Source organism: Coenobita brevimanus, chromosome 82, assembly GCF_032717465.1.
Source record: "Coenobita brevimanus isolate Jiangsu-jjx chromosome 82, ASM3271746v2, whole genome shotgun sequence".
NCBI classification, from domain to species: domain Eukaryota; kingdom Metazoa; phylum Arthropoda; class Malacostraca; order Decapoda; family Coenobitidae; genus Coenobita; species Coenobita brevimanus.
Genome location: NC_137035.1, coordinates 6,869,868 through 6,886,491, shown reverse-complemented (window position 1 = coordinate 6,886,491; position 16,624 = coordinate 6,869,868).

Sequence of the window (16,624 nt, the reverse complement as noted above, 5' to 3'; positions counted from 1 at the left end):
TTCTTCACACTTTGCTCACCTATAATATCCCTATTATCCCTCTTCATCTGATTTGCCACCTTAAATATCATATTTTTCCTTTCCCCATGATTTAGGTTATCAAGTAAAAGTCTCTTTGAATCAGACCTCGCCCTGTATACCTCTCTTCTAGCCCTATGCTTGGCAGCCAAGTATTCCTCCATGTTATCACCCTTCTTCCATTCCCAGAAAAACCTTCTTTTCTCCTTAACTGCAGCTTCTACACCCTCGTCCCATCACCAAGTTCCTTTATGTCTTGGTGGTCCTCTTGTCCAACCAATGTTACATCAGTAACTCGCAAGATATTGTTCTTGAGGGCTCTTGTACTGTTCATTAACACCTCTGTCTAGAGCTCCCTGTTCAGCCATAACTCTCCTCATCTCACTATTGAAGGCATCCCTTACTACTTGTTTTTCAGCTTCCATATTTTCCTCCTAGGTACATAAGACCTCTTTTTCATCACTCGTTCTTTTAGCACCATATCACAAATCAATAGTTTGTGCTGCTGCACACACTCATCACTTCCTGTATCTTTAACATCCCTAACTAACCTCCTATCAGCCCTCCTAACCAGAAAATAATCTGTCTGACTGCTATTTCCTCCAGACTCATACTTAATTAACCTACTGTCTCTTTTCCTAAAATATGTGTTGCACACAATCATGTCTGTTGTCTTCCCAAACTCGAGTATCCTTTCCCTTTCTAATTAAATCATGAATCTTATCTGCCCGTTGTTCTCTGCACTCTTTCAGTACCCAGGTGGAGATTCCATCTGGTCCTGGGGCTTTCCTTACATCTTGAGTTTCCATTAATTTATACACTTCCTGCACTTCCACTTTTATATCTTTTATCACTGCATTTCTAGTCACACCCTCCCCCTCCACAAAGTCCTTTTCTTTAGTGAAAACTGACTGGATTTTCTATTTTTTTTTCGAGTTCACTAATCCTCATAATTAATGTTTTCACCAGGTCCATGACATTAGTATTAGCATCAAATCCTTGAAATTCCATTCCCTCATTGTTTACATTTTCGGCCATGTTTAACGTACCGGTAAAGTACCTAAACAGCTGTTACTGAATAAGCCACAAACATTCATGTATACTATTGCCAACAAATCTTTACATTTTTGGTAGTCTACCAACTTTCATTATTTTAAATTTAAAGAAAGACCCTAGGAGACAGGACAGACAAAATTCCTGAAACTACTCAAGGTTAGGAGCGATGCCTGGGACGACCTCTCTAACTTGTTGAGCTTTTACTCAAGAGCGATTGATGTGGTACAGGAGAGAGATGGTTGGGTGGATTGTGTGTACTTAGACTTAGAGAAGGCCTTTGACAAGGTACCTCATAAGAGACTAATGTGGAAACTAGAATATATAGGAGGACTAAAGGGGAAACTTCTGGAATGGATGAGAGACTTTTTGAGAGACAGACAAATGAGGACAGTAATAAAGGAAAAGATGTCTGGATGGAGGGAAGTAACAAGTGGAGTCCCTCAAGGCTCAGTGTTGGCGCCAGTAATGTTCCTGATTTACATAAATGATATGGTAGATGGATTGAACAGTTATGCGAGTCTGTTTGCTGATGATGTAAAGATCTTGAGGAAGATAGAGGTTGAGGAGGATTGTAAAATACTGCAGGAGGATTTGGATAGGATACACAATTGGAGCCGGACGTGGGAAATGAAATTTAATGTAAAGAAATGTAAAATATTGGAAATGGGTAAAAGTAGCAGGAGACCGTCACTGAATTATTTTTTGGGTAATGAATTAATCACAAAAAGGAGAGAAGAGAAAGATTTGAGAGTGCTGGTCCAAGATAGTTTGTCACCAGAAAAGCACATTAACAAGATAGTTGGAGAGACTTATAAGCTCTTGACTAACATAAGAGTAGCATTTCATTATATGGATGAGGAAATGATGAAAAAATTGATGGTGGCCGTGATCCGCCCCAGGTTAGAATATGCAGCGGTAGTGTGGTCCCCACACAAAAAGAAAGATATAAACAAGATTGAGAGAATACAAAGAACAGCAACCAAGATGGTCCTCAGCCTGACAGACCTGTCATACAGAGAGAGGCTGGAAAAACTGGATTTGCCTTCGTTAGAGGAAAGGAGAAAGAGGGGAGACATGATTGCGGTGTTCAGGACCATGGTGGGAGTAGATAAAATTGACAAAGAAGATCTGCTTTTATGGGATAAGAGAGCAACAAGAGGACATGGAATGAAATTGAAAAAGTCAAGCTGCTTGAAGGATATCAAGAAATATAGCTTTCCTTACAGAAGTATAGACTTATGGAATAGCCTGGACAAAGAGATCGTCCAGTCTAAAAACTTAAACAAGTTTAAAGTTAAATTCGACTTATTGAGAAACAGCGACGGAAACCCACGAGCATAGTACATTCCGTGTATATCACAATTAGGTATATTCTTAAATATTTGGAACGACTTAGACAAAGAGGTGGTGCATGAGAAAAACATTCATGTGTGTAAAGGTAGACTTGATAAATGTGGATATGGAGACAGGACAACACGAGCATTGCTCAATTCCTGTATACTACAAATAGGTAAATACATGACCTTCCACTTCTGAATCCAAACTGACATTCAGCCAAAATATTCATCTCTTCCAGATACTTTATTCATCTGTCTTTCAGGATTCTCTCACACAATTTTGCGACCATGCTGGTTTGAGACACTGGTCTATAATTCAGGGGTTCTTCCCTGTTTCCTCCCTTGTAAATTGGTACCACATTTGCCCTCTTCCATTCTTTTGGCACTTTCCCCTCTTCCAGTGAGCATACAATTAAGCTGTGAATTTTATCTGCCAGTTGTTCTCTGCATTCCTTCAGTACCCAATTAGAAATTCCATCAGGTCCTGGGGCTTTCCTTACATCTTGAGTTTCCAGTAATTTATACACTTCCTGCACCTCCACTTTTATATCTTTCATCACCGGAACATTTCTAATCACTCCCTCCCCTTCCACAAGCTCCTTTTCTTTAGTGAAAACTGACTGGAAACGTTTGTTCATTATTTCTGCTTGCATTGCCGCATCCTTAAAGACCTCTCCTTCTACTTTCAGTTTGGTGATTCCTTCCTTTTGTTTCAGTTTGCCATTAACAAATCTATAAAACAGTTTGGGTTCATCCTTGCATTTGTCAATTATACCTTTTTCAAAGTTCCTTTCTTCTTCTCTACGTATTCTTGTTTATTCATTTCTTGTTCTTTTATATTCTTCCTTTGTTCTGTCGTTACCTCTCTTTCTCCAATTGTTCCACGCCTTATCTCTCTCTTTTTTGGCTATCATACACCTTCTATTAAACCACTCCTTTTTCCTGTTTTCTTTCCCTCTTACTCTTGGTACAAATTTTTCCACACCCAAATTATAGAGGTCTAGAAAGATATCCCACTTCCTCTGTATCTCTCTTGTTTCTCTGAATTTTCTCCAATCCGCATTTTCAAAAAAGTTTCTCAATCCTGTAAAATTTGCTTTACCATAGTTGTATCTTCCCTGTCTATGAAGCTCGTCTCTTGGCTCGATGTTTCCTATTAACATCTGAAACTCAATGACCACGTGATCACTTTTTCCCAAAGGACAGAGATATTCCAATGATTCTATTACATCAGGTTCTTTGGTGAACAGTAAATCTAACCTTGCTGGTGTGTACTCACCTCGAAACCGTGTCTCTTCTTTGACCCATTGCGTCATCACATTATTCATTATTATATTTAATAACATAGTGCCCCACGAATCCTCACCACCTCCCGAGTACCATTCCTCCCAGTTCACCTCTTTACAATTAAAGTCGCCCACCAAAATTATATTATTGCTTTTCTCAATTATTTTTTGCAAGTAGTTAGCCATATCTGACAACATCTCATGGTATTCGTCATCCTTCCATGCTCTCGTCTTTGGGGGAACATACACTACCGCCATATCTCTCTTAACATTCTCTCCAGTTTCTAATTTCATATATATCACTTCAGCCCTGCCTTCTCCCATTTCCACAGTATCTACATTTATGTTGTTCTTCACTGCTATCATCACTCCTCCTCCCTTTTTTTCTTTTCTCTCTTTTCTCCACAGTTTGTATTTACCATCTCCCAAATGAACATCAATATCTTCTCTTAATTTGGTCTCTACAAAGCACATGACATCAGGTTCATGTTCTCTCAAGAAATCATTAATTTCGATCCTTGTCGATATGAAACCATCAACATTAGTATATATCACCTTCAAATTATTTTTGACATTATTAATACCCTCTTCTCTCCTACTCTCTGTCCGTACCACTTCCTCAACTTCTGATCTTTCACAACCATCCCCCTTAGTTTCCTTCATTTCTATTTCCTTAAATACCATTTCCTTACTTTCATATCCAATACTCTCCAAAAAAATGTATTATATTCTTCCTCTGTCCTCTTATCATTTTTTTCCTTTACTTCTTCCTTTAATGATTTTAAAACTTCTCTTTCTTCTTCATTTAGATCTTTTCTTATTATAATATTTTCCATCCCCGCCTCTTTGCTTAATTTCCAGTCACTTTAAGTATCTCATTTATTACACTTTCTGATGTAAACTTGACCCTCATTGGTCTTGTTTCCCCTTTCGTGTAAGGCCCTATCCTCCTTACTTCCTCAATTTCTTTTACCCACTTGTCTCCTTCGGGGTCAATCTTGCCTAATATTCCTCTCACCTGGTTTGTGTCTCTCTCGAGTCTTACGAACCTAACCTTTTCTTCCTCTTCCCTGTTTCCAAATATTACCACACATCTGTTCCTTTATACAGTTTCTCTCACTATTTTCTCTTTTTTCTTCAGTATTTTGACTACATTTTCTTCCATTTCTTTCTTGTTCATTTCCCTTTCTTCCTGGATGATCTCTCTTAAGCTAACCACTTCTTTCTGTTCTTCTTCGTGTGCCCACTTTGCCTTATGTTCTTCCAATACATTACTCACCTTCTCCGTTTTATTAGTACTCTCTTCTAGTTTCCTCCTTAGTTCAACATTTTCCCGCTTCAAATTCCTAATCTCTTCGTTGGCTGTTTCATTGGACTGGCTCAGACTCTGTATGGTAGTTTCCGTATTTTCTGACACATCCTTTATCACTAGATTCTCTACTTTTTTTTTCGAGTTCACTAATCCTCATAATTAATGTTTTCACCAGGTCCATGACATTGGTATTAGCATCAAATCCTTGAAATTCTAGACCCCCGTTGTTTATATTTTCGGCCATGTTTGATGTTGGTTAACCAAAACAGCTGTTACCGATAAAAAGAACTACAAACATTCATGTACAATCTAGTCAGTAAATCTTTACATTTTTGGTAGTCTTTTAACTTTCATTATTTTGAATTTAAATCAAGACCTTAGGAGACAGGACAGACAAAATTCCTGAAACTACTTAGGTTAGCAGCGATGGCTGGGACGTCCACTCTCTCCGGCTGTTCGTGTGTGTGTGTGTGTGTGTGTGTGTGTGTTTACCTACTTGTATTTACCTAGTTGTGATATACAGGAAATGAGCTACAATCTTGGGGTCCTGTCTCTGTTGCTTAATAAATTAAATTTTGCCTTCAACTCATTTAAGTTTTTAGACTGGATGATCTCTTTGTCCAGGCTATTCTACAGGTGTATGCATCTATAAGGAAAACTATATTTCTTGGTATCTTCAAGCAACTTGGCTTTTTCAGTTTCATTGCGTGTCCTCTTGTTACTCTCCCATCCCATACAAACAGATCTTCCATGTCAATTTTATGTACTCTCATCACGGCCCTGAACACTGTAATCATGTTGTCCCTCTCTCTCCTTGGTTCTATGGAGAGCGGATCCAGCTTTTCCAGCCTCTCTCTTTACCTCATCTGCCAGGTTTGGGACCATCTTGGTTGCCATTCTTTGTATTCTCTCAATCTTGTTTATATCTTTCTTTTTGTGTGGGGACCACACTACTGCTGCCTATTCCACCCTGGGGCAGATCATGGCCACTATCAGTTCTTTCATCATCTCCTTATCCATGTAATGAAATGCTACTCCTAGTTAGTCAAGAGTTTATGTCTCTCTCCAACTGTCTTGGTAATGTTTTTTAGCTGACAAACTATCCTAGACCAGCACTCCCAAATTTTTCTCTTTCACTTTTGCAATTGATTCATTACCCATCAAATAATTCAATGATGGCCTCTTGGTACTTCTAACCATTTCCTATATTTTATATTTTGGGAGGTTTAATTTCATTTCCCACATCCGGCTCCAATCATGAATCCTGTCCAGGTCCTCCTGCACTGTTTTACGGTCTTCCTCACCTTTTGCTTTCCTCAGTATCTTTGCATCATCAGCAAACAGACTTGTATAACTGTTCATTCCATCTACCATAATTTTTACCTAAATCAGGAACATTACTGGCACTAACACTGAGTCCTGTGGGACTCCACTTGTTACTTCCCTCTCTCCAGACATCCTGTACAGTATTACTGGCCTCATGTCTCTCTCTCTCTCTCTCTCTCTCTCTCTCTCTCTCTCTCTCTCAAAAAGTCTCTCATCCACTCCAGAAGGTTTCCTTTCAGTTCTCCTTTGTGCTCTAGTTTCCACATTAATCGCTTGTGGGGTACCATGTCAAAGGCCTTCTCCAAATCTAAATACGCCGAATCCACTCAATCGTCGCTTTCCTGTAGGACATTAATCGCTCTTGGGTAGAAGCTCAATAAGTTGGAAACACATGACCTTCCACTTCTGAATCCCAACTGACTTTCAGCCAAAATGTTCATCTCCTCCAGATATTTTATCCATCTGTCTTTCAGGATTCTTTCACATAATTTTGTGACCATGCTGGTCAGGGACACTGGTCTATAATTCAGGGGTATGTCCTTGTTTCCTCTCTTATAAATTGGTACCACATTGGCCCTTTTCCATTCCCGAGGCACTTTCCCCTTCTCCAGAGAACACACAGTTAAACTGTTAATCTTATCTGCCAGTTGTTCTTTGTATTCCTTCAGTACCCAGTTAGAGATCCCATCTGGTCCTGGGGCTTTCCTTACATCTTGAGTTTCCAGTAATTTATACACTTCCTGGAACACTCAGTTTTATATCATTTTTCACTACATTTCTGGTCACTCCCTCCTCCTCCACAAAATCCCTTTCTTTAGTGAAAACCAATTGAAAACATTTGTTCATTATTTCAGCCTGCATTGCCATTATAGACCTCTCCTTTTACTTTCAGTTTGGTGATTCCTTCCTTTTGTTTCAATTGCCGTTGACAAATCTATAAAACAGTTTGGCTTCTTTCCAACATTTGTCAGTTATCCCTTTTTCAAAGTTCTTTTCTTCCTCTCTATGTATTCTATATTCATCTCTAGTTGTATATTCTTCCTTTGTTTTATTATTACCACTCTTTCTCCAGTTGTTCCATGCCATGTCCCTCTCTTTTTTTTGCTATCATACACTTTCTGTTAAGCCAATCCTTTTTCCTGTTGTGTTTCCCACTTACTCCTGGCACATATTTTTCCATTCCTGAATTATAGAGGTCTAGAAAGATATCCCACTTTCTCCGCATCTCTCCTGTTTCTCTTGAGTTTTCTCCAGTCTGCATTTTCGAAAAATTTTCTCAGTCCTGTAAAATTTGCTTTCCCAAAGTTGTATCTTCCCTGCTTATAAAGCTCATCTCTTGGTACCATGTTCTCTTTTATCATCTGAACTTAATGACCACACGATCACAGATATTTCAAAGATTCAATTATGTCAGGTTCTTTGGTTAGCAGTAAATCTAGTCTTGCTGGTGTGTCATCACCTCTGAATCTTCAGTCTTCTCTGACCCACTGGGTCATTACATTATCTATATATCTATCTATTGCCAGACGCCTCAATCCCCTTTGGGGTGGCCACAAACAAATTGCCTCCAAGTCGCCCTGTCCCCCGCCATTTCACTGCCCTACTCCCAACTCACACCCCCCTCTCTCATATACCTCTCCACCCCATCCCTCCATCTCATCCTCAGCCTCACCCTCCCTCTTCCCCCCTCCACCTCACTCACATACACTCTCTTCGTCAGTCTTTCACCCTCCATTCTCTCCACATGGCCAAACCACCTCAGTGTGTTCCTCATAACGCTTCCTATCACATCCACACCACATCGCTTCTTTATATCCTCATTCGTCAGCCTGTCTCTCCATGTGACTCCACAAGCTCCTCATAAATAACTCATTTCCACTGCTCTCGCTCTTGACTTGTGTCCTTCCAGCAACGTCCAAGCTTCACTTCCATACGTTAGAGTTGGTATCACAATATTGTTATGTAGTAACTTTTTCACTTCCATGCTCACTTCCCTGTTTCTTATCACTGCTTTCAAAGAACCAGCAACCTTTCTTCCCTGCTGTACCCTTTCAAGCACTTCACCCTCCAAACCTCCATCCTTACTCATCACACTACCCAAGTACTTAAACGTACTCGCATTTTCCAATTCCTCACCATCCAACCTCGCTGTACATTCACTGACTTCACCCCTCTCAAAGACCATCACTTTAATCTTCCCTACATTCACCTTTAGATTCCGTTTCTTACACACTCTCCCAAACTCGTCCACCAAGCCTTGCAGCTCCCCTTCGTCTTTGCTCAACAACACAGTATCATCTGCAAACAACAGTACAGGGAGTTTCCAGACACTATCCTCTCTCACGAGGGCCACTCCAACACCCACTACCCTACCTTGTACCTCTTTTATTACCCCATCCATGTACAGATTGACCAACCATGGAGACATGACACATCCCTGTTTCAACCCAACTTTCAAAGAGAAAAATTCACTTAGTTCACCATCCACACGCACTGCAGCCTTCGCACCATCATACATACTCTTCACAGCATTCAACAACTTTCCATCTACTCCATATATTCTTAACACTTTCCACAATCCTTGTCTATCCACCTCTCATATGCTTTCTCCAAATCCATGAAAGCCGCATACAACTTCTTTCCCTTCTCTAGAAACTTTTCCACTAAAGATCTAAGAATGAATATCTGATCTACACAACCTCTTCCTTTCCTAAAGCCTCCCTGTTCTTCTCCAACTAATTTCTCTGTTCTTTCTCTAACTCTGTCAATAAGTATCCTACCATACACTTTTCCTATTATACTAAGAAGACAAATGCCCCTATGATTACCACACACTTCTTTTTCCCCTTTTCCTTTGTACAAGGGAATAATTATACCTGACTTCCAATCCTCCGTAACTCTACCTTCCTCCCAGGACAATCTGCACATCATCCACATCCATTTTACTACAATCTCTCCTCCATGCTTCAGCATTTCACCACACACTCCATCAATTCCTGGGGCTTTCCCCATTTTGACTTTCTTCATTGCTTCCACAACTTCTATCCTACTGATTTCTTCCTGTCTTCTCACCTCCCCTCTTCTCCCAGCCATTCCCCAGCCACTTATACTCACATTGCTTCCATCCTGTATTTCAACAATTCCTTATAGTGTTCTCTCCATCTGCTCACTTTTTCTCCCTTCTCCACTAGTAATCTACCATTTTTATCTTTCACTCCCTTGCTAACCTCACTTCCACCCTGTCTTACTCTCTTCACCTCTTTCCAGAACATCATCTTACAGTCCCTGCACTTTACACTCAAATTCCTTCCAAATTCCTCATCCACTCTATTCTTACTCTCTCTTACTAATCTTTTCACCTCTCTCTTTCTTTCTACATATACATGGTACATGAACCAAATATTATGTGCCTTGTAGTGACCAAGCTAAGAGACGATACTGATATCCATACGGTAGATGGTAAATACAAACTGTGGAGAAGAGACAAAAAAGAGAAAACAGGAGGAGGAGTGATGATAACAGTGAAGAACAACATAAATATGGATATTGTGGAAATGGGAGGGGGTAGGGCTGAAGTGATAAATATGAAATTAGAAACTGGAGAGAATGGCAAGAAAGACTTGACAGTAGTATATGTTCCCCCTAAGACAAGAGCATGGAATGTCTTTCTGTCTTTTCTCCACAGTTTGTATTTACCATCTCCCAAATGAACATCAATATCTTCTCTTAATTTGGTCTCTACAAAGCACATGACATCAGGTTCATGTTCTCTCAAGAAATCGTTAATTTCTATATGAAACCATCAACATTAGTATATATCACCTTCAGATTATTTTTGACGTTCTTAATATCCTCTTCTCTCCTACTCTCTGTCCGTACCACTTCCTCAACTTCTGATCTTTCACAACCATCCCCCCTAGTTTCCTTCACTTCTATTTCCTTAAATACCATTTCCTTACTTTCATATCCAATACTCTCCAAAAAAAAGTATTACGTTCTTCCTCTGTCCTCTTATCATTTTTTTCCTTTACTTCTTCCTTTAATGATTTTAAAACTTCTCTTTCTTCTTCATTCAGATCTTTTCTTATTATAATATTTTCCATCCCTGCCTCTTTGCTTAATTTCCAGGTCACTTTAAGTATCTCATTTATTACACTTTCTGATGTAAACTTGACTCTCATTGGTCTTGTTTCCCCTTTCTTATAAGGCCCTATCCTCCTTACTTCCTCAATTTCTTTTACCCACTTGTCTCCTTCGGGGTCAGTCTTGCCTAATATTCCTTTCACCAGATTCGTGTCTCTCTCGAGTCTTACGAACCTAACCTTTTCTTCCTCTTCCCTGTTTCCAAATATTACCACACATCTGTTCCTTTCTACAGTTTCTCTCACTATTTTCTCTTTTTTCTTCAGTATTTTCACTACATTTTCTTCCATTTTTTTCTTGTTCATTTCCCTTTCTTCGTGGATGATCTCTCTTAAGCTGATCACTTCTTTCTGTTCTTCTTGTACGTGTGCCCACTTTGCCTTATGCTCTTCTAATACACTACTCACCTTCTCCGTTTTATTAGTACTCTCTTCTAGTTTCCTCCTCAATTCAAAATTTTCACTCTTCAAATTTCTAATCTCTTCATTCGCTGTCTCATTGGACTGGATCAGACTCTGTATGGTAGTATCTGTATTTTCAGACACATCCTTTATCACTAGATTCTCTGCTTTCTTTTCAAGTTCACTAATCCTCATAATTAATGTTTTAACCAGGTCCATGACATTGGTATTTGTATCAAATCCTTGAAATTCAAGTCCCTCATTGTTTACATTTTCGGCCATGTTTGATGTTGGTTAAGTACCAAAACAGCTGTTACCGAAAAAAGTACAAACATTCATGTATACTATAGCCAATAAATCTTACATTTTTGGTAGTCTATTAACTTTCATTATTTTAAATTTAAAACAAGACCTTAGGAGACAGAACAGACAAAATTCCTGAAACTACTTAAGGTTAGCAGCGATGGCTGGGACGTCTGCTCTCTCCGGCTGTTCGTTCGTGTTGTGTGTGTGTGTGTGTTCTTACCTAATTGTATCTTTACAGGAATGAGTCAAGCTCGTACTGTCCCGTGTCTTAAACCATATTTATTGTACATATCTTTAAATTTGCGAATTGTTTTGGCACACACTATTTCATTCGGTAGTGTATTCCATTGATCAGTTGCTCTGTTTGGGAAACTGAATTTCCTTACGTCTTGATCACCTCTCTTCTTATGCAGTTTTTTGCAGTGTCCTCTTGCTGATGCTTCTCCATATGTTAAGTAATCATTTATGTCTATTTTCTCCTTTCCTGATATGCACTTATATAGCATTATCATGTCACCTCTTTTCCTTCTCTCATGTAGTGTTGGTAGATTCAGTTTATTTAGTCTTTCTTCATAGCTTAGGTCCCTTAAGCTTGGTATCCATCTTGTAGCGGCCCTTTGAACTTTTTCAGTCTTGTCTATATGCTTTTTGAGATGAGGACTCCAGACTATTGGTGCATATTCCAGGGTTGGTCTAATGAATGATGTTATTATCCTTCTTAGCATGTCTTCATTTATGTATGTGAATGCTATTCTCATATTTGCAAGCAGTGTGTACATGTTCCGTACCTTCTCGCTGATGTGGTCAGCCGGAGATAGTCTGTTATTGATAATCACACCTAGGTCTTTCTCTCTTTCTGATGTGTATAGGGTTTTATTTCCTAACTTATAATCCCAATCAGTTTTTTTTTTCCACTTTTACCAAACTTGATTACATGACACTTGTCCACATTGAATTCCATTTGCCATGTACTACTCCATTCATGAAGTTTATTTAATTCTTCTTGTAGCTCCCTACAAGAGTCTGTGGTAGTACTTCTCCTTTGTATTTTTGCATCATCTGCAAACATATTCAGATAACTCTCATTTCCAGTGTTACTGTTTATATCATTTATATACACTAAAAACATGATTGGTCCCAGCACTGAACCCTGTGGTACTCCACTAGTCACTTCTTTCCATGATGAGTAGTTTCCTCTTAGTACTGTCCTCATTTCTATTTTTATGAGAAAGTCTTGCATCCAACAAAACAGTTTGCATCGAATTCCTCCTTGATGGTACAGTTTCCATAAAAGTCTTTGGTGTGGTACTGTGTCAAAAGCTTACTTGAAATCTAAATAGATACTGTTCACCCATCCTTCCCTTTCCTGTATTGTTTTTGTTACTCTGTCATAGTAGCTCAACAGATTAGTAACACATGATTTTCCTTTTCTGAAACCAAACTGTCTTTCTGTTATGATACTGTGTTCTTCTAGGTGATTTACCCAAGCTTTTCTTATAAGTTTTTCTAATACCTTGCTTACAACACTGGTCAGTGATACTGGTCGGTAGTTGAGAGGATTTTGTCTATTTCCTTTCTTGAATAAGGGGACAATATTTGCTTTTTTCCAAATATCAGGTAGTTTTCCTTGACTCAAGGATTTCTTGAAAATTAAAAATAATGGTTTACTTAACTCCTTTACACAGTCTCGTAATACCCAACATGAATTTTCATCAGGACCACTTGCTTTTCCTCTGTCTAATCTACTTAACTCCTCCTGTATTACTTTTTCTGCTATTTGTATACCTGGTAGTATGTGTGGACATGCGTGTTCCACATAGGCCCTCTCAAAATTTTTTTCTTCCGTAAAAACTAATTGGAAATTCTTATTTAGTGCTTCACAAATATCTTTCTCTTGTGTATAAGTGATTCTCTCGTCCGTAATGGATTGTATTATATCTTTTACTTTGGTTTTGCTTCTGATATAGCTGTAAAACAGCTTTGGTTGATCACTACTTTTATTTATTATATCCTTCCCAAACTGTTTTTGTGCTTCCATCCTTATTCTTGTATAGTCGTTTCTTGCCTGTTTGTAATTATTATATGCCCTTTCACTATTGTGTCTTCTGTATCTATTCCACAACAAATCTCTTCTTTCTTTTGATTTTTTACATTCTATATTGAACCATTTCTGTATTTTCTTATCTGCTTCTTTGTGCTGTGGGATGTACAGTCATCAGCACAAATTCGCTGCTAGCCTGCTCGTGTGATGTTGGTCGTTTTGTCTGGCAACGGTGTATGGGAACTAGTTGCCACACAGGCTTTTTTACGATTTAAATACGTGTTTGTAAGAATTAATACTATAAATCACCCAGAATCCAATATTCTTTATATCTGATTAGCGTAAAAATGTGCAAAAGACGACAGATGAATGTTGTCGAATGGTGAAACTCCTGTTCTCTCCCTCGTAACCATCCCTTGTCCCTCCCCACCCTCCCCTCCTCCTTCCCTCTCCCGCTATCCCTCATCTCCACTCCTCTCTCTCTCCGTCCTGTCTACCTTATTTCACCCACAACGTTAATCTGCGTAATAAACCGCACTCTTCTCTATTTCTTGTCTATTCCTGTAACCTTTTTGCTCCTCAACATTCGAGAGTTTCATGCCATGCAACAGTCTCTTTCTCCCACTCATTACTCCACACATGACGCAGCAGTTCGAAACTTTAGTGTTTCTGATACTGCTTCGTGATTCAGTGAACAGTGTGAGGAGAAAGGGAACATTTTCCTAGGGAAGAGAGACGGCGAGAAGTAGGAGGAGTGGGCACAAATGTTAATTTAATTTTGGCTACTAATATAATAGGCACAGACTTCCAGGCTCACTCAAACAAATACTAGCAAGGAATACATCACAAGAACGAGACCTCAATGTTCCTGTATCTCCCGGCTGTTGGTAGTGACAAAGGGTGGAGAACAGAAAGACAACTGGAGAGGAGTGGGAAGAAGACGAGGAGGGTAAGAATGGGACTAGAACAGGAAGGAATACTGATAATAAACCTTGGATATAGTTGGTAGTACTGCAAGCAACTGGGAATAAGGCAGACTGGGTTTAGAAAACAGTCAAGAGAGAATTGCGATGCGCCAGTCGGGTTAGTGCCGTGGATAAATGAATGAAGGTAGAGAAGGTGGGGAGAGGAGACAGTGGAGAGGCATGAAAGTGAGTGGGGGGTAGGAGGGAGAGGGAGGGGCGGGGGGGGACATCAGGAGAAGTAAGGGGGAGACGGGAAGGGAGCTTACACACTGTTATAATAAAGAATACCAGAGTATTACGCTCATACGTCTTTCCATAACATTGTCGACTCTTGCAGTTTTTTTACGCTAATCAATTACGATATACAGAGAATTGTACTCTAGGCAGTCTCTGTACCACTTTTGAAAAACACATCGTTAAAGTGTATAAAAGTGTCAGTGGCAACTCATCCCTTTACACTGTTGCCAGAGAAAAGGACTGGCATCACACTAGTAGACATGCAGCGAATTTATGCTGACGACTGTACTTCTGGACTCCTAGTTCATAAAATTCACAAAATTTTTTATATACAGCATTTAAATCTTGTCCTTTAAGCTCATTTTCCCAATCAACTTCTGAGAAATACTTCTTTAGGTCTTCATAATTTCCCTTTTTATAGTTTAGGCTCTTTTTGTAACTGTCATTGCTGTTTACTATGTCATATGCTATCCTGAAGCTATGATTTAGTACTGCATGAACGCTTTTACCGAGTGGAGGGTGATATATTAAACTGTCAATATCATTTTCTTGCCTAGTAAATATTAGATCTAGCACTGAAGGTACATCAAGTCCTCTTTTTCTGGTGGTTTCCCTCACATGTTGCGTTAAGAAAAACTCTTGTACGAGATCCAGGAGCTTTTGGTCCCATAAGCTTTCTTGGCTATTTATATCTAGAGTATTCCAATTTATATTTGTATTGAAGTCCCCAGTTAGTATAATTCTTTTCGATTTCTCTCCCATTTTATGTAGCAATGATCTTATACTTTGAATTGTACTCTCTGTCAGGTCCTCATATTCGTCTCTTTCCCATGTGTTAGATCTGGGTGGCATGTTCAAATTGGCTACATTTACTTTACCTTCAGATGTGTCGATCTCTACTGCAATCAGTTCTACTTGTGATGGTATATCTAGTTTTATTTCCTTGACTTTTAGATTTTTGTTAGTTAATATTATAATTCCTCCTCCTTTTTTTAAATTTCTGTCTCTTCTCCATATATTGTATTCCTCTAAGTTTAGTATGTCATTGGATATCATTGGTGTTAATTTTGTTTCAGTTAGGCATATTATTTGTGGTTCATTTTCTCTGACATAATCATTCATCTCTAGTAATTTAGATACCATTCCATCCACGTTTGAGTACATCAACTTTATCATCTTGTTTATATACTTGTCATGACATGGTTCTACTACCTTCCTCCTTTTTCTTCCATCCTGTTTGTGTACCACTTTCGTACCTGCAATCCTATTACTTTGTAAAAAAATTTCTGCTTCTCCTCTTCTGATCTTCCCTCATTTTTTGTTTTTGCTTCCTCCCTTTTCTCTTTCAGTAATTCCAGTTCATCTTGTGTTAGGCATCGTTTTATCCATACATTTTTGAACTCCTCTTTTTCCATAAGATTCTTTGCATTTTTTAGTATCTCTTCCACAGTGTTTACACTCTGGAAAGTCACCTTTAGAGGTCTTGTCTTGCTTTTCTCGTATTTCCCCAACCTTTTGTGTTCCTCTATGTCTTTACTACAGATTTCCTCTGATACTTCTTTCAGTAAGCTCATTACATTTGCCATCTCCTTTTTGTCTCTAGTGATCTTGTTTTTAACTTCTTCCTCTTCTATACCAGTGATTACTATTGATCTGTTTATCTCTACTGAATCTCTGACTAACTTTGGATTGTTCTGGATTATTCTTTTCACTTCCTTTTTAATGTTTTTTTCCTCCACCCTTGTTTCTAAGTCTTTCTTTACTTTCACCATTTCAGCATATGTGGTTTCTACATCATTTTTGTAGCTTAGCACAGCTTCATTCACCTGTGTTATCTTCTCCTCAATATCACTGCTTTGGTCCATAAGACTGCTTGCTTGCCTAATTGTCTCTGTGTTATTTTTGAACTCCTCCATAACACTCTTGTGATTGACTACTGTACTTGCCATTTCACTCACTTTCTTCTTAAGTGTACTCAGTTCCACTGTTAGTTCACTGATGGTTGTGTCTATCTTATTGGCCTCCCTTCCTAGTTTTTCTATCTCTACCTTTTGCAAGTGCATTTGCTTCTTTATTTCATCAATTTCATATTTGAAAGCCATTTCTAGTTTGTGTACACGTTCAACCAGTCTATTGTGAGTCTCCACTTCAACCAGTTCTTTGTAGAAATCATTTTGCTTTTTACTTTTATCCCTT